The sequence below is a fragment of the Arvicanthis niloticus genome, chromosome 1 (genome assembly GCF_011762505.2).
Source record: "Arvicanthis niloticus isolate mArvNil1 chromosome 1, mArvNil1.pat.X, whole genome shotgun sequence".
Classification (NCBI taxonomy): Eukaryota; Metazoa; Chordata; class Mammalia; order Rodentia; family Muridae; genus Arvicanthis; species Arvicanthis niloticus.
In genome coordinates this window covers 98,555,953-98,582,283 of record NC_047658.1, presented here as the reverse complement: position 1 = coordinate 98,582,283, position 26,331 = coordinate 98,555,953, and the positions used below count along the sequence as shown (strand labels likewise).

Sequence of the window (26,331 nt, the reverse complement as noted above, 5' to 3'; positions counted from 1 at the left end):
TGAGCTCTATGGTAGGGTGTATTAATCCTCCCCCCTCCTCCCCCAAGGAAATACTGTGATGAAAGCCATGTAAAGGAGAACAGTTTGCTCTAACTCAGAGTTCAAGGGTGTGGACCATCATGTCGGGGAAGTTTTGTTGGCAGCAACTGGAGACAGCTGGTCACAGACAGTTAACAGGCCACATAGCCACAGTAACTAAGGATGATCACACTTACTGGCCATATGAGACCAAGGGATGGTGCCAAACCACTTTAAGGTGGACAATTCCACCTCAATTAAACTATCCTAGACAATCTCTCACAGGCATGCCAGAGGCTTATCTTCTAGATGATTCTACACCCGTCAAGTTGGTAAGTATTGTCAATCATCACACCGAATACCCCAAAGAAAGCCCTTTGGGCTCTGATATCCTGCTATATCCCTATGACCCCAGCAGTGAGGAAGCCCCACCCATGCCCATTTGTGCTTGCGCGCGCGCGCGCGCGCACACACACACACACACACACACACCAGGTTCGGAGCTACACCAATCCGTTGCTACATTAAGAATGTTCAGTGACCCTTGTTGGATCACAAAGCATGGTGATTCAAGACATTGTGGCTAGTAAAAGAAGGCCCTTTGAGGAGCCCTGGCCTCTACCCAGCCCCAACCCTGCTCAGAGTCAAACTTACCCATTCTCTCTTAACCTTCCAGAATTTCTAAATTGTTCTATGGAGGTGTTAGAGATCCCTCAGCCTCCCAGTCCTGTGACCTGTGTCATCAATGAGGCCTTCCAGAGACAGCAATGGCAGCTGGTTTCTCTCTCTATTCTGGGAAGTTCTAACCAGAGGTAAACCTCAGGAATTACTCCCTATTCTTCTGAAAAAAAAAAAAAAAAAAAAAAAAGCAAGCAAACCAACAAACAAATAGACAGAGCTAAGCCATTACAAGGTATCCAAATCCTAGTTAGATGTGGATCCAAGGTATCCTAGTTGATGGAGTTCCGAAGAAAACAAGGAACCCTGTGCTGACACTGACCTTGGAGTACTCCAAGGTGAGTTCTGACTAAAGCCTTCTCCATAAGCACAGTCTATGCTGGCTCCCTACCATGGGCCTATGTGTCTTTCCCCCTAAAACAGGCTACACAGGTACCTGAAGAAGCAGGACACCAGCGATGCCTGTCAGTGAACACTTACTCTGTGATGTGGTCATAGTGTTGGTCCCCAGAGCCCTGCCCTACAGTTCTGCTCTTCCCAGGTTATGAAAAGTCTGAAAGCCTGGTTGTCTGTCATGAACCTTGAACTTGTTGAGTGTAGCTCTCAAACAGAGTAAAATTCTGTCAGTGCTGCCAAGAGATAAAGGACAACCCCATACTTACCCACCCCATACTTCCTAGCTGACTTCTCTAGGATCAGTTTGGCCTCTAAAAGAATCAACTTCTCTTTTATGATTCTATGAAACATAAAGACATAAGATACATAAACAAAAGAAACTGTGACTAGGGAATGCCTATAGAGACAGACATGAATTTCCAAAAGACCACCGTTGTCTAGTCCAGCCATAGACTAGGTTGTTCTTAGCAAGTGCTAAGTGAAGAGAGATTGTGCCACTTCTGACCCAAGGTTTTGCTTTTCTCCTCCTCCCATTTGTTTGTTTGTTTGTTTGTTTGTTTGTTTGTTTGAGACAAGGTCTCATATAGCCCAGGCTGACCCAGAACTCTATGTAACCCAGGAGGATCTTGTACTTAAGATTTTCCCCATTCACCCTTTCTAGCACAGGGATTAAGGTCATGCCCTACCACACCCATTCTTTTGTGGTGCCAGGGATCAAAGCCAGGGCCTCAGATCCTCTATCAATTAAGCCCATCTCAGTACCCCATTTCCCCCACACTTTCTTTTGAAGACAGCATCTCATTATGTAGCCCAAACCTAGCTTCAAACTCACCCTCTGCCCCAGCGCCGGGATTTCCTGCACTTGCTTGGAGGGAGAGAGACTCTTGCTTGCACACTTTTCTTTTTCTAACCATCTTCGGGGAAGTAAGAGAAAATGGCTCATTCTGCCACCTCCTGCCTGCAGGATAATAGCTGCTTCTACATCTGCTGTTGCTGGAAGCTGGAACCAAAACCCAGTGCTGGCAACACCTACGTAGTTTAGGATCAGAATGGCCATTTTTTTTTAACCCATACTTCCAACTTTTCAAGGCGGCATTCCTGATTGAGAACTGAACTCAACACGCCCAGACTAGTAAGCCGCCACACAAAGACTGAGAAACAAGAGTCATTCCCTAGGTCTTCATCCTCTGCCTCACACAGCTGCCATCCCCCAACAACTTGAGGAACAAACTTAACTTTTCTAAACAAAAATAATTTCATCATTTTGTGTGGCATTAACACCCCGCCACCTCGATATGTTATCTATATTTTTCTTGTTGACATCCAACCAATTCAGAGGTAAAAATCCATCCTCCGGTTTTCCTGTGGGTCGTAAATCATAAAAAGGTTATATTTTATGAAAGCCGAAGCCGAGACGCAAACAGCATATTTATATCCAAAGAGTTTCATCCATTAAGCAGCAATGACAGGGCCCTGTGGGCCAGAATCTAGTTTTCTTACTTAAAAAGCTTAGTTCTTTTGTAGACTCCTGCAGGGACCTATAACAGTTGGAATTGGGTTTTTTATGCCTCTGAGGCCTCCGAATGAATGTTACACTTTTCCATTATTTTCCTTTTTCTTTAGAGAAAACTAGGTTACCTGCTTATTGCCTAAAACCCGCACCCTACGATTGTACTGTTGTAAAATCTGTCTTCTGCCCTTCTCTTCACACCCCTCCCCAACACCCCCAAACTTTGTTAAGACTGTGTCAAGCAAGGTTGGAGTGTATTTGCTGAGGTGGGGGTGGATCACTGAGATGGGTTGGGCTGATGGATAGCACATCCAAACACCACTTCCACCCAAGACGTGCCCCAACAGTCCTGACCTCCTCTGCTTCACCAAAAATAAAAATAAAAAAGCTTAAATCTTAATACTTCCCTTGCCCATGCTTGAGAATGCCTTCAAGTCCCCTGACTGTTTCATGAGGTGGTGTATGGCTGGCATGGAAAGGTATAAGTCAGGAATCTCAAGTTTCTTGTTCCTGCCCAGTATTTTAAAACATTAGCACGGCAGCCCCTGGGGCTATTAAAAGATGATGCATCGGCCTGGTTTGTCAATGGTGTAATTGTGGTCATGAATATACATGTAGGTTTGCAGAGAGATGTGAGTGTAGGCTTCATACAACTATGACACCAGGCAAGTAGTAAGTCCAGGCTCAGAGCCTATGAAATGATCATCCGGCAACTAGCCGGATAATCACTAACAATTAAGAAAATGAGATATCTGAGCTCTCGTCCTCTTCTGCCCACTTGGAACATATATTTGTTCTTTTGATGTCCTGTGTGAATAGGGGTGCTTTATCTGACTGCTGATGGCCTAAACAATGTGTCCGAGTTGTAATATAGAACTCAATTTGCTGAGACTATCATCTGAAAGGCTTGGACAATTTATTGAACACTGTAGATGAAAGAAAGAGAAGGGGGGAAAATTTTAAAACTGACCACTTCTAAAATGAAGAAAATAGGGCCGTAAAGGGTATTGTAATATACTTTAATCTTCCTTAATGTAGAAAAATATGAAATGCCATTAAATCTCCCTTTGAAATGGATGTGGTCTCATGGCTTGAGCACCCAAATCTAGTTAATGAATCTATTGTGAAGGCAAACAAACTGGAGAAAGGCAGTGGAGGAGTGATCTGTGCATTATCCAGCTAATTCAGAAGATGAAAGGAGGAAAAATTAAAGTTAAATTCACATAAATATTAGCGTTCGGGAGAACAGTTGCAGGTGTAAAAGGAAGTCAGCATCTTCCCTTCGGCTGTTGGGAACAAGCAGGGTGCTTTCCGCTCAAGAGCAAAGTCGTGAAAGATGAAAGCATTTCAGGGGGGCCTAATAATTAACATTTTAAAAGGTTTTCTTAATAAAAAATGATCCGACAATAATAGCAATTTAATCATTTTTATTTGAAAAATTAGATTGATTGCAAACGTTCATTTGTACAGAAGTGGCGTTTATGGGGCTTGGATGAGCTTATCCAATCCAGTCTTCCCGTTAATCACTTTCTGTAGCGTCAGAATAAAAGAGAAAAAAGAAAACGCAGAATGCAGGAGAGGCTCAAGGGTAGTCATGGTGGGGGATGGGCAGCCCTTCCTAAAGGACCCAGTGTCTTAGCTAACCTGCCCTCCTCAATGCAGTCAGAGTCTTACCAAGGAACCTCAAGCCAGGATAGGTATGTCACTGGGGAAATAAACATTACGTAGGGGGCCTGCTGGTGCTGACATGGACCACCCAGGATGGAAAATGGCTTCATGAGCAGAGTGCCTTTCCCAGGGAATAAATTTTTTTTTTTAACCAAGTCAGCACAGTGTAGAGGCTCCACCTGAGCCCGGATGTCATGGACACAAAGACTTAATGGCAATTAGCTTTGACAGAATTATAAATGATAATTTATCTTCAGTTCAGGGCATATAAAACCCTGTCTATACAGACACAGTTTAATGTGATCTTCATATTAGAGCTTCTGCTCTTGTGAGAAGTTAGAGTCTACTTCAGCTCTGTAAGGAGAGACAAGAGACCAGTACTGTCAACCTGGAAAGCACAATACAGGAACCGAGATGTGGCTATCTACCAGGGACTACGGATCACTCTCCCTTCTCCGCTTCGGACCTTGCATGGCAGTGTGCTTAGACATCTGAAGTTGAAACGAACAGCACAGACTAACAATGGAGAATCCCAATTCCATTTTCTCAGAGGAAATATGAAGGCCCAGCTTAGATCTAATGTTCACTGTGGATCCAATCCATGGTTGGGGCAGATCACGCGGTATAAATGTAGCTGTGGAGACACACAGGAGATGAGAAATATCCTCATAGATGGGTCCAGAAGATGCCCTAATCCCTTTACATGGGATCAGGAACGTGTAAACATAAGATCTTAAATGTCAGATGGCTCAATGTGTAAGCTTGCTTCCTTGTCAGGCAGTCTGAGTGACAAGGTTCCTATTTCACAGGGCCAGTAGAGGTATAATGTGAGTTCATTTGAATAACTGCAGGAAAAAGCCCACTCAACAAAAACCAAGGCTCTGAGGTTTACCAGAAGGCCTTGTTAGCTCTTGTCACTCAGGCATTCCCCCCTACCCTAAGAGGCTTTCCAGAATATTCATTTCACTCCTTCTTACTGCTGCCCATTAAAGCAATATGAACACTCTCAATTTCTCTAAACTAATATGTTTCCCATGATGTAAAGACACTGCGCACAGTGGATGCTCAATACATATGACAATTTCTAAAGGGAAGAGGAACCAAGCACCAAGTACCCATAGTTCCTATGAGAACACATGAGTCAGCAGTGAGGATATCAGTCCTGGATCCAAAGTGAACCAAAATTTTTCATTGGCCAGCCTATTATCACAATATAGTCTGTCTGAGAGCCATGCACAGACTTCCCCATGCTTTTCTCTAGAAGCCTAATATCTCCTCCACATTTAGTGGGGTCTGCAAACATTAGATTTAGATGAAATGACCTTAGGCAGGACCATGTTTATTCACAGTGGTAGGGCATCACGTCACCCTTCTGCGCAGATGGTTAAAATGCCCACAAAGGAAAGCAGGGTCTTTTTACAGCAGGTGGAAATGACTTCCATAGTCTGCAAGGGAAGCTGGGAATTGTAGTCTTTCATCATGAAACTATCAAAGAGGCCCATTAAAGTCATGTTTGAAAGAGGCCAAGTGGTTCTTGAGAAGGTGGACAGACAAGTCCCTGTAACTTCTATTGAGGGAGCTCTGTGTAACTCTCACTGTGCTGTCTTTCCTTGTTGGACTTTCTAGGCAAGTTAGTCAGCCAATGTACCTCAACACTCACTGATCCTGCAAAACTTCTGCACTCCTAGAACAAGGACAGGAAAGAAACCTACAAAAAAAGTGTCAGTGCTTTTCCATGAATAAGGAATTCTAGGGAATTTTCTTCCTTTTCTTATCCCCAAGGATTATACAATGACTAGAAAAGAAAATTAGATTCTGATTTTTTTTTAATCACTTGATGACGAGCACCCTTACATGATGAGTCACCATCTAAGGGTTACTATTGCTCTAATGAAATACTCTGACTAAAAGTAACCTGGGCAGGAAAGAATTTATTTCTCTCTCATCATTGAAGGAGCTCAGGCAGGCCAGACCTAAAGGCAAGGGCTGATGCAGAGACCATGGAGGAACGTTGCTTATTGGCTTGCTCCTCGGGGCTTGCTTAGCCTGTTTTCTCATAGAAGCCAGGACTGCTCACACAGGGTTGCACCACCTACAGTGGGCTGGGCCTCCCCCCATCAATCACTAATTTGAAAAAATGGCCTACAGGCTTCCTACATCCCAACCAACCTTATGAAAGCATTTTCTCAATCAAGAGTCCCTCCTCTCAGATGACTTCAGCTTGTGTCAGACTGACGTAAAACTAAGCAGGACAACCATCTTGCTGCCTCTGTTTTGATTTATCTGTCTGTTTGTTGTTTGTATGTATGCTTGTTTTTAAAGAAATCCTGTGTGTCCTGTGGTGAGCAGCCCACGAAGGTCTTAACTCCAAATGGAGTATGAAATACACAAAACATCCAGGAAGAAGAACAACCATGGAAGACTGGGGACATTCGAGGATCTGAGGCAGGTGGGTTCCCTGCCTTTGAATTTGCTGTACTGGGTGACAAAGAACAAGAGTTAAGTTTAAAAACGGAAGTGACCTGGACTCTCAGCGCTTTCATCTTCCCTTTCCTCTGGCTCTGCACTGTGTTCTCTGGTTAAGGCATCAAATCAGGCCTTCACAGGTCGGTTTTCCAGTCACTGCAAAAGAACAGCAAGGAACCCCCGAGAGAAGCTACAAGGCATCTTCCCTGAAGGAGGTATAAACCACATAGTGCACAGGGGTTTTCTTTTTCCTCCCTCCCCCAGAATTTAAAAACTACTTTTAACCATTTATATATCTGTTGTTCGTCTGAGGCAATTTGTGTTTTACCTGGCTATTCTACCCCCCAAGATGAATCCCCTGGCACCATTTTGAGTATTTTCTGTCTGGTTTGGTTACAGTGGGCTTGTTCTTGGTGATGGTGTGATTTGGGGGTTCTGCTACTTTGTGGGTTCATCGAATTGACTGCCAAATCTCTAATCCGGGGCAGTCTTCAGTCTGCCCATGCCTTAGCTGAGCGATGGTCATTGGTAGTTGCCCATGTTGCACAAGGCAGAGATGGCATACGTGTCAAAATAAAGAACCCAGGAAGGGGAGTCACAGGAAGGAAACCTCCAAACAAACCCAAAGTTGGGAGAGCAATGAATATCCTTGGAGACACCTCCCCTTTGAGAGACCATTAAGATGTTACAGCTATGTTCAAACTACCGAGTTGTATGAATGTGGACAATGGAATTTTCTTCTGTGTGTGTGAAACTTTGTCTGCATTTATTATGCATGTTTGTGCCTGGTCCCCATGGAGATCAAGAGAGGGTGTTAGGTCCCCTAGGACTGGAGTTACAAGGGTTTTTGAACCAACACGTGGTTACTGGGAACTGAACCTAGGTCCTCTGCAAGAAGAGTAAGTGGTTTTAACTGCTGAGCCATCTCTCCGACCTTGTCAATGGATTAAATAGTATGGATCCAGCTCTAGTTATCTAAATATAGTTATTAAATAATCTAGTTATTAAAGTTATCACCCAGCAAGAGTGATCAGACATGCATCTCAGACATGCATCCCAACACGGTACATACCAGTCACTAGTGCATCTAGGCCTGGCTCTGCACCTAGCCACACCCCTCTATTATGTGTGAAAAATCATTGTGCCCACACCATCTCCCTAATATCCCTGCATAGGAAATTGACAAAATTTTTAAAGACTTTAATGGCAACAGCAATCTAAATTTTCAAAAATATTCATAAATGTTCAGCAAGGATAAAATAATTAAATAAGAATATATCTGGATGTAAAAAGAATAGAAGTCTACACTGTGGAATTTTTAAACAAGTAAGAGAATAGTCAGACAGTTGTGGCTTTTGTTATGTCGGGCACTCTATGAGGACTTGTTTAATGGTGTCTCATGATGTAGAAGAACACTTAATGATAAGCAAAGCATTGCAATAGATTCCGAACATGGTGTGATTTCATTTGGAGCTCGGATGTGGATGCAAGCATCAGATGCTAACAAGTGTCACCTCTGAGTGGGTTGTGGTTATGGAAAATGCTTATTTAATGTTTTATGCTTGTTTTTAGTTTCATATTCTCTATAGTGACCATAGAGTATTTTTGTAATTTTAAGAAATTGCTTTAAAAATTTCAATAGTGGCCCAGCCCTTGAGAGGCTGTGACAGGAAGCTTGCTGCAAGTTTAAGGCTACACTGAACTGCATAGCAAATACCAAGCCATGCAGAATTATCACACATGCATACTGAGACATATAGGAGGCTAAGCTGGTTTAGGGGATCACGGAATGTCCTGGGTATATAATGTAAGTGCATATAATACCTCTATCTTTTCATTCTTCTTCCTCCTCTTACACTCCTCTCATTTCTCTCCCTCTCACCATTCCACTCTCTTTCCTTGCCCCTCCCTCCCTTCTTCCCAGGGAACCTAATGGGTTCTGGCCTCTGCCTAGACTACCTCATTCATTTATGGTTCTATATTGGTCCAATATGCTGAGCAGGGTGGCTGTGGACCCCCAAGGTCCCATCTGAAAACAGCCCACACTGGGGATCTTGGAGTTACACTTTCACAAGAACTGTTCTTTCCCTGGTCTTTGCAGACAGTCCCTTTCATCCCAGGAGATAGAAGTCATCCTTGGGAAAGATGGCCTTTGTTAGACAAATCAACCAAAGTGAAGTCAGATTTTCCCAGATCATCTCCTCCAAACTTACACATCTGCTGAGTGCTATCATTTTCCAAAACAAGAAGAAGCAAGTTTCAAAATACAGATACACACCTGGTGCCCCCCATCTGAGGGGTGACTGGCAGCAATGTACGGAACCCCAAGAGACTCTCGATCATTAGAACTTAGATACACATGCAGTCCAATGGGTGTTGGGGAATCAGGAAAGATGGCAGGCATTCTGGAACCTTCCCGAAGGCAGAAGTCTAAGGCTATCTGGATCCTTCAACTTACATGCAGAGAACATGCCAGACCCTGGAAACCACACACTCACAGCAACCACATTCAAAACCATGGCACAACCAGAACCCTGGGGGTGTCTGATGAGGAGGGCAGAGGGAATTAAGGCTGGACCAATCCCCTTGGAGCTCTGACTGCTACCCTGAAGAGCATCTGTTTTCTCTGCAATGCTGTGGAGGGCAGAAGCACAGCAAGCTAGATGCATCAGCCCTCCACATGAATTCTCTATCTCGATACTTCTTGTTCTGCCTCTACTGACACACAAGTTGAAATCTAGGTAGAGGCTTTATTTCAGTTCAGAGAGTCCTTTTAGAAAACCTTGTCAGAGACCCTGGTAGCCAACGGCCTGTGAGCATCATGTCTAAGTTTTATTGTGACTACTGTGATACGTTATCCTACCCACGATTCTTGTCTGTGAGGAAGACATACTGCAGTGGTCGGAAACACAAAGAGAACGTGAAAGACTATTACCAGGAATGGAAGGAAAAGCAGGCCCAGAGCCTGACTGACAAAACAACGGCTGCATTTCAACAAGGAAAAATTCCTCAGGCTCCATTCTCAGCTCCTCTGCCTACAGTGGCCATGATCCCACCTCCCCCCTGTTTCCTGGGTCCTCCTCCGCCTGGCATGATGCCTGTGGGACCAGCTCCTGGGACCCATGGGAGGCCACATGCCCATGATGCCATCAGTTCCCATCGCCAAGCCTCAAGGAAGTCTACAGTTAGGTGGGTGTGGCACAGAAAGCTTCTATCTCCTCTTCAAACACTGACCTACAAATGTTCTTTACCTTTCCCAGACCCTCAGGCCTCCGCCTCCAACCAAAGATGCCTGTTTGCAACTGGCCACACCATCAGACCCAGAATTTGTAGCCAAGCATACGGCTTCTCTCCGCTATCCTCCCATCTGAGGGTAGTCAGGAAGGCGTATGCACACCATGTCCTCAGCTCAGGACAAAGCGGGCCTCCATCCACTTAAAACAGCTCAGGGAACATGGCGAGAAGCTCTACCATTATTAACTCCTTGCCCGAGCAGGCACCGGTTCCTTTAAATCCAATTGCAGTCTTAGCAGGCTTGCTTGCCTGAAACAAAAGCCTCCCGACCCCTGGAAGATGACTTCCATGAAAGTAGAGCTCATTTCAGAAAATCAAAGCAAAGAAAAATATTGAATACAATTCCGAGGCATAATGCATTATTATGGGCTTTTATGGATTTTATGTATAATTTCATGTAAAGTTAAGAGGCTGAAGCGATCTCGTACATTCGGCTGTATTGTCGGCCCAGCACCAAACAAGTTCCACATCTTATTATGTTCACAGTTGACACACTATTAGAGAAATGTGCAGCTGTCTTACTCTACTATTCATTTCCTCATTACTATTTTATAAATATATGATTAACAGTTATTGTAGCTGCCTAATTCACATTTATTGCAAAATGCAAACCCCACAAATGAATGCTCAAAGCAAAGAGATGTGGTTTTAGAGTAATTTAAATTTTACAGTTCCATTTACTCTGCTTTTTAATTTGCTGTGTAATGAGCCTATTAGAACACAGCACATCTGGAAGTTCTTTGGGGAACATTTAATTTTCTGTGGCTTCAGTACTAACAGAACTTGGACCAGAAAGCCCACAGATGCCTAGAAGACTCTACAAATCCACACATTTTATGCCAAGATGCTGGTTAATTGTGCAGATGAGACAATTATAGCAGAGCTTCAAGAATGGCTTCTTGGTGCTTAAAAAAGAACGCACCAACAGAGGACCTTTCTCTTTGCAAAGTTTCCACATTAAAATCGTAAACTTAGAGGCCGGTGAGAGGGGCTCTGGGGGGTAAAGGTGCTTGCTGCCACGCCTACTGATTTGAGTTTGATAGCAAAGAGAACAAATTCTCAAAAGGTGTCCTCTGACTTCAACACAGAGTGCTCTCTCTCTCTCTCTCTCTCTCTCTCTCTCTCTCTCTCTCTCTCTCACACACACACACACACACACACACACACACATAGATACAAGAAGGAAAACTTGAAAACAGAAAAGCCTGAAATTAAGATTCCCCAGTTGTTGTTGCCATTACCGTTGTTGCTGTTGTTGTTGTGGGCTTTGTTTTTGCTGTGTAGTTTTTGTGGTGTTTGGGGTGGGGACAACACATGCACATATTTCTGATTCAGACTGGAAGCTATCTCATGGTGTCCACTTTTCCAGATTCGTCTTGCTTTGTGCCCTAAGAGCCTTTTTCACCTTGCAGAACAAAGGCCCAGCAATTTGTGATGCTTGCACAGCAAAGCAAAGCTGTGTGTCCTCTAGGCCCAGCCTGAGCCAAGAGGCTGCCACCAAGCCTGCATGCACCACACCACACAAGCATCCCGAATATTTGAAATTGATTTGAATATTACCTACAGATCACTGCTGCGGAACTCATGTTTGAGAAATAATGTGAATCCGTTGCCATTGATCAGCTAATTTATGTTCTACAACTAATCGAAGCACAAATCTCATTAGCCACAGGTCAGTAAGGCTCGGAGAGAAAAAGACAATCATTTTGGTAGCCCAGTTGGCTGTAAAGACACAATTAGAAGCCGCTAGACTTCTCTCTCCTTTTGCCCAAGCTGACAGTTTCCTGGGGTCCTGAGGCCACTTTCACACACACACACACACACACACACACACACACACACACACACAAAAGAAAAACAAAAAACAAAACACCAAACTGTCAATTCAATTCAATGATCCAAAGTACCTCTTTTATTTAATATGATAACAATAAATGCAAGCTTATAGTTCTTAAAAGCATAGAATGCCCACCAGCTACTGGTACTGGGGAAAGGTAAGTTTTCATGGGGGAGGAGTGAGGCTCTCCATATCCTAATGCTGCGTGCATTGAACTATTCCCCAGAACACAAGAGAACTGTCCATGAACCAATTAGGTTTGGCAGTCCAGACGCACCTGTAATTCATCCAAGACTTTTAAACCAAGTTTAAATATGAACAGTGATTGGGAAATGACAGAAGGGAACAAACTCTCTGGGCTGGGAAGATAGCTCAGCCAGTAAAGTGCAGAATGTACAGGCATGAGGACCTGAGATTGGATCCTTATGAAGAGCCAGGCACAGGAGCGCTTGTCTATAACCCCAACAATGTGGAGTGGGAACAGGAGGATGGCAGGGACTACTGAAGAAGACACTGTTGACTCCTGGGCTCCACACTCACGTGCAAGTACACCTACACACATGTGCACGCACATGGACACTCTCATGTACACAAATCAGACAAATGTAACAGTTCCTAATTTTTATCAAAATAAGACTTCTGGTCCTAAGTGCCTCTTGTTAAGCTCTCTAGTGTCATTTTTAAGGCGGTTCCCGCCGGCCTCAGATGCAGAAAAGCAAGGGGCCTTGGCTTTCTACTAGTCAGAAAAAGCCTTTTGTCTGACTTAACAATGGATCAAACTGGGAAATTTGCTAAATGACTGGGAATAGAGTCCAAACTAAGATTTTCTAGAAAAGCAAACAGGAAAACTGCCCAGTGACACCTAGAGGTTCCCACTGACCTGTTATTTCCAGGTCACTGCAAAGCCATGCTGAATCCATAAAGGGCATTGCTCGCAGCCATAGGGCATATTTCAGGGGTCTTACTCCATGATCCACTGAAACAATGGGCAATCCACATTCCGTAGGGGCTATGACACCAAGGACAGGGAAAGAGGCTATCAGGTTAAGAACAGAACAAAGTCACCCACACTTCCCCATTGGGACTTGGCCCTAATGTCACAGGATAAACAAGTTTCACATATGGATTGTTTACATTATTATTTTTTTTAACTGACAATGCTCTTAAACTCTGAGCATTTTCTTTTCTGGTGCATAAATGTGTGAAGAGGTGTGTGTGTATGTGTGTGTGTGTGTGTGTGTGTGTGTGTGTGTGTGTGTATCTGTGTGTCTGTGTGTGAATGTGTGTGTATGTGTATGTATGTGTATGTGTGTGTATGTGTGTATGTGTGTGTATGTGTGTTTGTGTGTGTGTCTATGTGTATGTGTGTGTATGTGTGTATGTGTGTGTCTATGTGTGTATGTGTATGTGTGTATGTGTGTGTATGTGTGTGTATGTGTGTATGTATGTGTGTGTATGTGTGTGTAGGTGTGTGTAGGTATGTGTAGGTATGTGTAGGTGTGTGTGTATGTGTGTGTTTGTTTGTGTGTGTGTGTGTGTGTTGGTACATGTGTATGTATGTGAAAGGCCAGAGGTCAACAACCCAACAACCTCTGGTGTTGTTCCTCAGACACTGTCCACCTTGCTTTATGGCTTGGTTGTCTTTGACACAGGGTCTTTCACTGACCTGAAGGTCATCAGCTAAGTTAGACCAGCTGGCCAGCAAGTTCCTGGAGTCACCTGTCTCTGCCTCCCAGTACTGAGGTTACAAAAGCCTGCTACCACTTCCAGCTTTTAAAAAAAAAAAAAACCAACAAAAACAAAACAAAAAACCAAACAACAACAACAAAACCCCGTGGTTTCTAGGTGTTCAACTCAGGTCCCTACCCTTAAATGCAAGTACTTTACCAACTGAGTGTGACAGGCCCCTATACATTATTAGCACAACTGGCACTATGTTGAAGACACCATTCTGACTTAGAACCCAGCACATAGGCCCCAACACCTGCCAAAATGGGAATAAAGGCCTAATCCATCAAGAACCTGATCCATAATTCCAGGATCCAGGAAAGCTAATAAATGGATTAACCTTGCCTTTTTGCTTTTGAAGTTTTGCCTCTTTCCGATCGTAAACTGAAGTGTGTCAACCAGGATGTGGGCTTTGTGCCTAAAGGAAAACCATGGTGAGGCTTTGGGTTGCATGATTTGAGCAAGTTCCCCATGCAGCTGCTGGCCAGCAATCTAGACTCTCAGTTCAGCTTTAAGAATGTCTACACGTGTTCTCTGGTGAAGTTAGCTCGCAACAGAGCTATCTACCTAATCCTCGGAACATTTTCAAACATTAGTCCACTTGCATTATCTTTGTCTGGGCTTCAGAACATCAAATCTTAGAAATCAAGACGTGTCCCAGTAGTTATCCCACAGGGCTCTAACCCTGGAGGCTGAAACTCACGAACACACACTTACCCAGCATCTGCATCCCACAATGAAGACTGAGTAACAGCATCCACCACCTGACACCAGCATCCCACATTGCATTGGGGGGGGGGGGGGGGAAGCCCAGAGACAGCTCAACCAGCAAAGCTGCATCTCTGCAACAGATGCTCTTGGCTCTTCTATTCACATGTGCACATATGCAGAGCAGCTACTCCTACACATGGCCCTTCTCATCCCCAACTGATGGTGCGGATCTCACAAGCTCCACTCCCCTAGCATCTTCAAGTCTTCTCTCTCCCTCACCCACATGAGCTTGGCTTCCTGGTAGCATCATTTGTACTCCCCTCTCCCCCTTACCACAACTCTACCTTCTGAGAGCCATCGAGACAGTTACTGCCACCTGCCCCCTCCCAGCCCTGCTATGGTATCTTATTTTGTCATTATTTTTAACTAAGCACATGGTGAACCCATCTCTCATCAAAAGAAACAGTAATGTCAACACTGCTGTGGCTACCTATTACCTACCTGTTCAACCCTAACTTGTCTGCCTGCTTCTTCTGAAATGTAGCATGACCCCAACTGTGTGCTCAGTCCATTTTCTCAATAGTCTTCAGTGTTGGTGAGCGATGGTTCAGTGTCATGAGCTTTACAGAACTGCCACTTTGTTCCCTATGGTCTTCCGTGCATAGTATTTTTCCACTCAGCATTGGGTTTCAAAGATCCATGAAGATATTTGTTAGGTGCCTAGAGACCATTATTTTCCCTGTGAGTACAAAATTCCATCTAAGATTTGTCCAGTCTCTTATCAATAAGCATTAGGGTGGGTCCAATGTTTTAACTGTTGTAAGCATCCTCCTCAAATTCTCCTACCCCATATAAGCAAGAACTTCTCGAAGGTAGACATCTTATAGTGGAGTTCCTGACATGTGAAAAGGGGGGAGGGAGAGAGGTGGGCGGCTCTGTGTATGTAGCTTTGCAAGACATTGCTAATTCTCTTCCTATTGCTCTTTCTCACAGGCAACATACATAAGACTTGCTTGATTCTCCTTCTCACTGTAACAGCTGGTCTTCAGAGTTAAGTGGGTGGAATGTAGAATCGACCTAGAGACACCCCTTTAGCATGTCTGTTGAAGACATTTCCAGAGACGATTAACCAGGGGTCGGGGGTGGGGTGGTGGACAGGCAGTGCAGATATAAAGAGTCCTGAGGAAATTCAGTGCTGCCTCCTGCCTTTACTTCTTCCTGAGCAAATGTGTCATCTATGGATCATCCTCCACTAACATCAGGCTCTGGCTTCTTCGGCCTTCCAACATGAACTCCATGCCGGCATCTCTCTAAAGATCTCCTGGGCCTTCGGTGATAGACTAGGGCTATCAAGGCTTCCAGCTTCAGAGTCTGAGCTGCTACCTGGTTCTCAGCCTCTCCAGCATGCAGATGCCTATTGTTGGATTATTTAACCCTGTCCTGTAAGCTAGTCTAGTAAATCTCCCTTTCTAGTGTATATGTATTCTATTGATTATGTCCCTCTAGAGCAATGGCCATCAACCTATGGGTCACAATCCCTTCGGGGGTTGCATACCAGATATCCTGCATATTAGATATTTACATTATGATTCATAATAGTCGCAAAATTATAGTTATGAAGTAACAACAATATATTTTTATGGTTGAGGGTCACTACAACAGCAGGAACTGTATTAAAGAACCACAGCATTAGGAAGGTTGAGAAAAACTGCTCTAGAGAAACCTTGCCTAACATACCTGCCCTGTGCAAGGTATAGTCAGATATTTATTTTTTTTAATATGGGTGTTTTGCCTGCATGTATGCCTGTGTTCTACATGTGTATCTGGTACCTGAGGCCAGAGAGGGTATCAGACCCAATGGAATGGGAATTGCAGATGGTTGGGAGTCATTATGTGGGTGTGGGGAAATAAAGCCAAATCCTGTGCAAGAATCAACCGTTGTTCCAACCCTTAGTTAGAGTTTACTTGGATCAACCAAGCAAACATAAAATGGTATGCCACTGTGTCTTTAATCTGCATTTCCTGGTTAGAGATGAGATCGAGCAACTGTCTAGGCTAACTGTCTATCCCAGCTCACTCTTCCAAAACCCATGACTCTTGACTGATACCCACTGCTTCATTTCTATTGATTGTTCCCATTCATCTAGATTCTGTATACTAATATTTGTTATGTATGTTGTAAACATCTGTTTGCTTCATTGTTTGTTTGTTTGTTTTTAAGAATTTCTAAAAGTCTTGATTCCTGCAACTTGCCAACTTGTATTTTGCTTAAAACTACCAGTATTACAAGGTAGTGTCTATTTTCTTCTTTAAAATATTGGTTTTAGCTTTTACATTGAATCCATGTGTGAATGACTTCGTGGATGGTATGCTGTAGGGATCATATATCATTTCCCTAATGCAGTTAATCAACATTTCCAGCACATTTTTATTGGTCATTCCATTCCAGTACAGTTGGTGCTGGGTCCTCCGGTACAATTGGTAGCTAGGTCTGCTCCTGAGCTTCTATTTGGTTTCATTCATTTTTGTTACATTGCCAGTACTACAATATGTCAATGATTTATATGCAGCTTTATAACCTGACCTCACATTTCCTAGAACATGGACTCCCTTCCAGCCACATGGAACATATTTGGCTATGTCCACAGTTTGTTGTCCAGGAGGGCAAAGCAAGAGGAAGAAGAACATGAAAGAGGTATGGTAGTTTGTCTTGGCTACTTTCTCTGTTGCTGTGATAAAAGTTGCTCTAACAAAAGCAACTTCAGGGAGAAAGAGTTTACTCTGGCTCAAAGTTCAAGGATATACAATCCATCATGATAGGAAGTCACAGTGACAGATGGAGCTTCAGGCAGCTGATCACATTGCCTCCACAGTCAAGAAGTTTGGAGATGCTCACTTTTTTTCTTTGTATATCACTCAAGATTCTAGCCCAGGGAATGGTGCTGCCCACAATGGAAAGGGAGCTCTTCTACCTCAATTAAGTTCATCAAGATAATCCACCCCAGGCTTGGGCCTAGAGGCCCATCACCCATATGAGTCTAAATCTCATCAAAGTGACAGTTGAGATTAACCATCACACAGCTGACTTCTATGCACCAGGCTCTGTGATCAGTGTCTGAGGCATTAGCATCTCATCTAAACCACTGCTGCTCTGAAGAGTTCTGTCTTTTCCTTTTGTTCTATGTTTGTTTTATAAATAAGAAAACTGGAAGCCAGGAGGCAGTGGTGGTACACACCTTTAATCCTAGCATTTGGGAATTAGAGACAGGCAAATCTCTGAGTGTGAGGCCAGCCTGGTCTACAAAGTGAGTTCCAGGACGGCCAGGACTACACAGAGAAACCCTGTTTAGGGAAAGAGAAAAAAAGAAAAGAAAAGAAGAGAAAAGAAAAAAAAAGAAAAGAAAAGAAAACTAGAGCTTTGAGTGGTTTAATGACTTGACAGACTCACACATCAAATAAGAAGTAGAGATTAAAACCCTAAGTCAGTAGCAGACTCCCAAGCCCATACTCTTAGGCTTTCATTCAAGAACTGTGTCAAAGCCATCACTTCCTGAGCCACCAAACTTGCTTAGCTCCCTGAGCTTGGAAACTGCATCTGAGTACCTGAGGCTAGGTCTTTGGCTTGGGAGTTTGACACTGATCTGCCTGGGCCATGTATATCCCTCCTAGTTATACCATCTTTCCCCCAGAATGTGTGGTCAGCCTAGCGAACTAGCCTTTGTTGGACATTTTTCTCTAATTGTGAAGCATTTTCTGTTCAACCTGGATTGTGGTAGGGGAGGGCTGTGGGGTAAAGTGGGAGCATTCCAGACAAGACTCGACGACATCTTCTCTACAGCTTTTGCCCAGCAACTCAAGAAAATGCCTGCAATGGAAGCTGAGCTGTCCCTTTCAGATGAGAATAACCGCAAGGCCTTGCACATAATAAACCTCACAGGGCTGGTGGATTCGCTAGCTTTAATTATATGGTTGAGGTCAAATATATTTTATGGACAAAAGCAATGATAGGCGGAGTTTTCATACAAAAGATTTCAGCTCATTTGAGATCTAACAGTTTTTAAATTTAATAATTTTTTACAGCCACAATTGCAAAGGTCAGCTCTAATTTCACAACCTATTAAGAGCTGCCAAACCCGAGGCTGCAGCTTGAAGCTAGCAGGGGGTGTGGGGGGAGGGGGATGATGCACAGAGATGAGGCTAACAGCTGGACAAGAAAAGCTTCAGGGTCCTAGTGTAGCTGACCATGAATCCTTCAAGGACCAACAGTCATTGGTTAGTACTGGTCTCATTTCCTGGCCAGCTTTAGAGGCAGATGTGAACTTGTACTTCCAAATACATCAGAATGGTTTCCTGTTCAGTAGGCATCTACTGTCTCCATTTCCTATGCCAGCTGCCAACAATATTTGTGACTTTATTCTTAGCAATGTCATGAGACTCCTTCTTATATATTAAAACACCAGTTGAAGACAGAAAAGCCCATCTGAAGTGTCTAGACAAGGTACTTGGACCTTCCTTTTTAAAAATCTATTATTCAAGCCAGGCGGTGGTGGCGCACGCCTTTAATCCCAGCACTTGGGAGGCAGAGGCAGGAGGATTTCTGAGTTCCAGGCCAGCCTGGTCTACAGAGTGAGTTCCAGGAAAGCCAGGGCTACACAGAGAAACCCTGTCTTGAAAAACCAAAAAAAAAAAAAAATCTATTATTCAGGGTTCTCTACAGGAACAGAACTGATAAAATGAATCTATATATACAGAGTTGTATTAAAGTGACCTACAGGCTGTGGCCCAGCTAGTCCAACAATGACTACCTACCAACAGAATATCCAAGAATCCAGTAGGTGTTCAGTCCACAAGACTGTATGTCACAGCTGGTCTTCAGTATATGCCAGACTCCTGAAGAAGTAGGCTCTAATGCCAGTGAAGGAACAGACTTGCCAGTGAGGATGAGCAGGCAAAAGAGAAAGCTTTCTTCTTTTGTGTCCTTTATATAGGCTGCCACCCGTAGGTATGGCACCGATTAAAGGTGGATCTTCCCATTTGTCTTAGTTAGGGAAGAGACATCATAACCATGGCAACTCTTAAAAAAAGACATTTTTAATTAGTGCTGACTTATGGTTTTAAAGGTTTAATCCACTATCATTGTGGCATTTGTAGGGACTTGGTTTCCCCTTTAGAGCCACTGTGACATTTCTAAAATAAAAATATGCTTGTCTCCTTTCTGCTGCCTAGAGACCCTCATAGCATTGGGGCCAAGTCCAATCTTCTCACTTAGGCACACAAGCACCAAGGACACTCCAGGGTCTCTGCTTTCAGGCCTAGATGTCCCTCCCTTTGATGGCCCGACCTCATCTTGGAATATACATCCAGCTGCTGCTCTCAGGAAAGCATTAAGTACCCTACCAGTCTACCCAGCTGGCACTGGGTGACACCAGTATTTCTATTACATACTGTCTACTTCCATCTCAACAGCCCAAAAAAATGCAATTAAAGATGGAGAGTCAAGGTCAAAAGAAACTAAGTGATTTATCCACTATTCATAACCCAAGACCAATCCAGTATATCAGAATACTAGGATGTCAGCATGGCACAAATTGAGCCCTGCAACTCTCCTGAGATTGGGAAGACATCGTCTCCACACTCTTTTTAGCTTTCTGTTGATGTGTCATACTCTGGCTGACTTACCTCTCAAAACAAGGGCTTGCCTTCCCTTGTCTTTGCATTCCTAGCTCCTAGACAACAGCTAGCCTATCAGAGGTGCTGAGTTAATATATGCAAAAAGAATAAATAAATAATCAGTGAAGGTAATTACTGGTAAATGTACCAGCCATAAAAAGAACCCCATGATTCTGCAGAAACACACATTGTACAGTTGTTCTAAAAGGTCCCATCTGCACAGTGACTAGCCTCTTAGTGAGCCGGTGATGGCTGATGTATTGGAAGAACCACCCTTCAGAAGGTTTGGTCTCCTGATTCGTCCCTCTTGCTATTCTAATGCTTCTTAGTCCTTGGTGCTCTTAGCCATGTCATCGGGACCTGATTTTGAGTCTTCTATTAAATGTATTAGAAAAATTAATCAGCTACCCAATTCAATGAGTTCTGCTGCACATGGTCATAAATTATATTTATCCAGATGTTTAGCAGGGCCACGCCAAACCATTTAAACATAAAACAGATAAGTTCTTTACATCTAATTGTAGGCTTCCTAAGAATCAGTCCTCAGCAGATGGCTGGGCAAATGAATGCTAGAGAGAAAAAAAATTAAAGGCTGTCTGTATCTCTCAAATTGACATGGTGAGCAGTTGGGTTCTGCTGGAACTAAGAATGACCACAAAATGTAATTATGATTGTAATGAGAGTGGGTTAAGCTTAAACTATTTCTCATTTTCATTGCAGTCACCGCCACAAGATGGAGTGGAGATTAATGCCAGGCCATTTCCTGTCCTTGTTATATTCTTTGTCATTAGAATTAAACATCATCATTTGAGCATCTCATGTATACTAAGAAGGATGGGGGGGGAACCCAGAGCACCAGGCAGATCTCCGTGCTCCACTGACTCCTCTATGATGAAATCTGGCCCCAAACTCCAAATTTTAAGCTTAACTATTGACAGAAATGGAGCAAGGAACAAGAAGGAAATAAAGCAGACAGATAATTGGGCAGAAAGAACAGAGCCACCGCGATGAAGTTGGTCAGTTCTTGACAGGCTTAGGGGCTGTGACGAGTGGCAAATGGTGCCCATCAATCTAGTTACCACGCAGGATGCTATGAGGATGAGATAAAAAGAAGGGAGGTGAGAAAGTTCAAGAAAATAAGAAGCATATTGTGGTCCAGTGGTGTGCATGACAGGTCTACAAGTAGTATATTGGTTCTCTGTGACCAAAGCCCTGACAAAGGGCAACTTAATTAAGGAAGGATTTATTTTGGTTCTCAGTATGAAGAAATATTCACCATGGTAGGAAGGCATAGTGGTGAGCGCAGGTAAAGGCTGTGGTGACTGAAGCGTGAAGCTGCTCGCTTACTTCTCAGTGGACCAGAAAGAAGAGAGAACAGAGTATTTAGCACTTGCCTGGTTTCTCTCTTTTTATTCAGCCTAGGATCATAGCCCATGAGATAGTGCCATGCTCACTCAAAATCACACTCCCAGACATGCCTCTCTAGATGCAGCTCCCAGGTGATTCTAAATCCAGTCAGGGTGACAATAAAGACTACTGTCATACCTGGGAAGGCCACAGATGTAAAAGAATTGAAACCAACAAGTCTGATGGAGGCACAAAGCTTAAGCACAGGATCAGCTAGCACTTTCTCAACCCAGTAAATCAGACGGAAAGTTGTGTGGACTTGGGAGACCCAGCTGAACCCTTTTCTCTCTTCTGGTAACACCACCCATGCTGTGACATCTCTGTCTGCCTCCATGTCTGTTCTCACCCGACCCATGGTTCTCACAGAACCATCACTTAGAGGAGCTGAGCTGGCACTTACAAAATGTTTGCTAGGTAACTACCAGGTCACCATCATTTGAAGGTGTTACTAGCTGTTGTAGAATAATAACTTGTCCAGTTGATCTTAGCCAAAAGACCAAGGATGCAATTAAGACTTGTGATACCTAACTTATAGAAGCCAGAGCTGATTCACTGTGTTGGCTACAACAGTGTCTTACCTTTTGGTTTTATATGTACTGCTGAAAGTTGAGGGACAGCATTCACAGCTGGCAGACTGAGACACTGGAAGTGGGGTAGAGCAAAGGTTTGAGTGTATTTAGCACAGCCGAAAGAGCTGAGCTACTAAACTCAATTTGTTTTTCCTTGGTAATTGATTAGCAAATGTCTTAGGGTTTTACTGCTGTGAACAGACACCATGACCAAGGCAACTCTTATAAGGACAATATTTAACTGGGGCTAGCTTACAGGTTCAGAGGTTGAGTCCATTATCATCAAGGCAGGAGCATGGCAGCATCCAGACAGACATGGGACAGGCAGAGCTGAGAGTTCTACATCTTCATCTTAAGGCTATTAGTGGAAGAATGACTTCCAGGCAACTAAGAAGAGGGTCTTAAAGCCCAAGCCCACAGTGACACACCTATTCCAACAAGGCCACAATTCTAAATAGTGCCACTCCCTAGGCCAAGCATATTCAAACCATGAGAGCAAGGTGGAGCAACCTTCCAGAGCTTGTGGCAATCTGTATACAAACCCAAGTTTGTAGTCATTAAGTGGATGAACGGGTGTGGTTGAGGTACAGAAGTTCTTCCTTTATTCTAGGTTCCAGATCTTTATCAAATGTATGATATGCAAATAGTTTCTCCCAGTCTGAGGGTTGGGTTTTTTGTTTGTTGTTTCTGAGACAGGGACTCCTGTAGCTCAGACTGCCCTCCAACTTCTATGTAGGCCAGAGTGAATTTGAACTTCTGTTCTTTTTGCCTCCACCTCCTGAGTGCTAGGATTAGAAGTGTACACAGCCACCACCCTTCCTGGGTTTATGCAGAGCTGGGGATGAAACCCTGAGCTTCATGCATCTCCAGCTTCCAGCGTTTCCACTTTTCTACAACATCACAAAGGTGTTGTGAGCCAGATGGAGTCCTGGTTATTTTCTCTTTGGTTGTTAGTTTCAGTTTTTTATCTAATATGTCATTGTTTAATCCATGTTCACACAAATTTATAGTTTTCTCCCAAGAGCCGTATAGTCTCTGCTCTTTGAGTTAGCTCCATTTTAGCTAAATTCTGTCTATGGTGTAAGGTAGGGACACCTTTGCTCTCTGGTTAAATAACCGGTTCTCCCGACTGCATTTGTTGAAAAGACTGACCACATCTCTGCTGAAGAGTAGGGGAGTTGTTGTCAAAAGTCATTTGACCATAAACACATGAGTCTTCCTTCTGTATTTCTTTTTTTTTTTTTTAAATTTTTATTGATTCTTTGTGAATTTAACATCATGCACCTCAATCCCATTTATCTCCTCATCCATTCATATCCTCCCTCTGCCCTTGCAAACTCCCCTGCAAAAGAAAATAAAAATAAATATATTAAAATTTTTAAATTAAAAAAAAAAACTAATAAAACAAACAAAACCAAAACTCATTTCAGTGTGGAAGCTGTGGAATGTCACACAGTAAACCACTTCTGGCCAAGTCGAGCCAGACCAATGACTCATTACAATGAACATTTGCAAGAAAAGTTGTCTGCACTTCCAACTCAATTCTGTCCGTCTATATCTGACTTGTTTTAACACTCTGCAGCTTGACTGCGACTGTGTAGGGTGTTTTGAAGTTAGGAGATGTGAGCCCTCCAACTTCTGATATCGTTTTACAAGGTCGTTGTGGTTCTTTTGAAAATAGCCAGCTGGAGTTCTGTTGAAGATCGTTTTGGCTTCAAAGATGAATTTGAAGATGATTATAAGCCTATCAGTAACAAATCTTCTAACCCCTGAACACTGGATGGCCTCTGGTGGGTTTTTTTTATAGGTCCTCTTCTATTTCCTCTCAATATTTTCTAGTTTTCAATGTACGAGTCTTACAATTCTTTTGTTAAATTTTCTCCTTAAATAGATCCCCTCTGTAAGAAAACCTTGCTAATTAAGTCTACCATGACCAAAATGGGGGACTTCCTTTACCAGCAGGGTTTCACCTTCTCTGACCTTATCTACCACCACCTCCCCCCCCACACACACACACACCTTCTACCTGGGGAAGGTGGAGTAGTCCTTAGCAGACCTACAAGTTCAACTTCCTCTTTCCTGTAAGAACTCACCCAGCAAGTAGCTGGAGTTTCTGGAACGCCTTTCCCTACAAATGAGACATTCACAGTACTTTAAACTCCAGCCAATGGCTTCATTCACCATCCTTTCCCACTCTCCAATAGCCCTTTTCCACCCCAAGTAAGATGTATGCATACAAACTCACCCCGAATAAAGGTGTGTGCACAAGCTAAGACTGTCAGAGAGCTGTATCACTGAAGATCATTAGAGAAGGCCTTCCTCTAAAAGCTCTGTAGCGCTAAGATCCTCAGAGAAGGCCTTCTCCCCTCTGCACTCCACTCCTTTCCAAACTCCACTTCGTCCTTCCAGCCCACTGTGCAGCAGTGTCTAGTCAACCTGAGAGGGAGGAGACAGAGGATTTGGAACCAAGCTAGTCCCCAACAAACATACCATACCCCTCTTTAAGGCAATTGTGAGTGAGATCATTTTTGTCCCATGGCCCTGGGTGATTCCTACGCATTGCTCTCAAATCTGTAGCTTTCAGTGATGATTGTCAGCTCCGGTGCTAAGGGCCAGGGAGACCCTGACTTTTTCCATACAAGACTGAGGTTTCTACAAATGGACTCTTCCGCTCCTTTGGAATTTGGATCCTTTTTGCCTCTCTTTCTTATGTAATTGTTCTCACTGCATTAACCGTGTCCCCTCTGACTGAATCTTGGGTACATGATGGAACAGAGGCCTATTCATATGTATCTCATCAGTCTAGCTACCTGACCTACAAATGTCTCATGGACATTTAGTGAATGTAAAAACATGAGACCAAGAACTTTACTTAAGAAAATATGAACTTCTAAAAAAAAATTAGAATTAACTCACCAAACATCATACACATTTTTAAAATTCAGTTAACATACCATGTTGATACATACTTACTGATACAGTATGATTATTTGGTGCATCGATAAATATATCATGGTAAAATTTAGGTAATTAGTATTTCCATCTCCACAAATATTTATAGATTTTGTTCTGCTTTTTATTGAGATAATCTCAATTTGTAGCTCAGACTAGCCTTAAATTCATTCTCATCCTGCCTCAGTTTCCAGGTTCTGGGATTACAGAAGTGAAGACTGTGCCCACAGATTTGTCTTTTCTATGTGCTGGAGGCCTTGGCACTCCTGTCTCCCACTTACTTTGAAATATATTCTAAATCTTTCTAGACTACAACAACCATACTATGTGAAAGAGCACTAGAACTTATGTTTCTCTACCCAACTCCTACCCAATACCTGTGCTCCCCAATTCCTCTCTTCTGTGAGACTGAAATTTTTTTTTTTTTTTTTTAGCTTCTACAAATGAGTGAGAAAACATGATGTTGAGAACGTGTGATAATTGTCTCTCTAAACTTGGGATATTTCATAAATGTGAAGAAACAGGAAATACTAAAGATGACTACAAAGCACTGCTGCCCCAAATAAGTTTATTAGCACTAATCCTAGCTAATAGGAAGACCATGGCACGAAGGTACAAAAGAAGTGATGCAGCAGAGGAAGCAAACTGGCAACTTCAAGTGCAAGCCCTTCCTACCCGCAGCTGCTTCATTTTTCCAAGTCAGAGCAATATGGGAGAACAAAAATCTATGTAATACTCTTCCACAAGAAAAGATACTTAATGAAAAATCTGAGTAATTGTATTATTTGCTTTAAAAATTCATAGCCAGGGCCTGGGGAGATGGCTTTGCAATGTAGAGGACTTCCTTTCACAGGGGACCTGATTTCAGTTCCTAGCTCTGAGATCTCACATGGCTGCTCACAACATCTGTAACTCCAGTTCCAGGGGATTCAACACCCTCCTAACCTCTACACACACACACACACACATGTGGAACACATATATACATGCAGACAAAACAATCATATATATAAACTAAAATGAATAAATCTAAAAAACAATCAATATACATTCAAGGGCTAGGGAGATTAACTCAGTCTAACCACTACAGAGTCTAAAGAAGATTATAATTCTGGTTAACATTTCATATTACACATATATGGTTCTTATATTCACTTTTCCTTTCCTATTTTAAGAGAAGCATAAATGAAAAGGAAAATATTTACTTAATCACTAAAAAAGCATCAGGGGCTGAAGAGATGGCTCAGCTGGTAAAGTGTCAACTGTGCAAGCATGTGGCCCTGAGTTGGGATCCCTATGGCACACGTTAAAAAGCCGGGTTCTGTAGCATATACCTGACACTCCATGGATGAGGGACAGAGATGGTAATCAGGGGATTGCTAGCCAGATAGTGTAGCTAATTGGTGAGCTCCAGGTTCGATAAGAGG

At 43.1% G+C, this 26,331-nt stretch overlaps 1 long non-coding RNA gene across 1 annotated transcript; it reads left to right on the top strand.

Annotated features, from left to right (window-relative positions):
- Window positions 1-694: 694 nt before the first annotated feature.
- LOC143435994 (uncharacterized) lies at window positions 695-25,666 on the top strand. Its single transcript, XR_013106277.1, has 4 exons — window positions 695-830; window positions 6,593-6,719; window positions 16,905-17,001; window positions 25,339-25,666. It is a non-coding gene; the product is annotated as an uncharacterized LOC143435994 (long non-coding RNA).
- The last annotated feature ends 665 nt before the right edge of the window (window positions 25,667-26,331 follow it).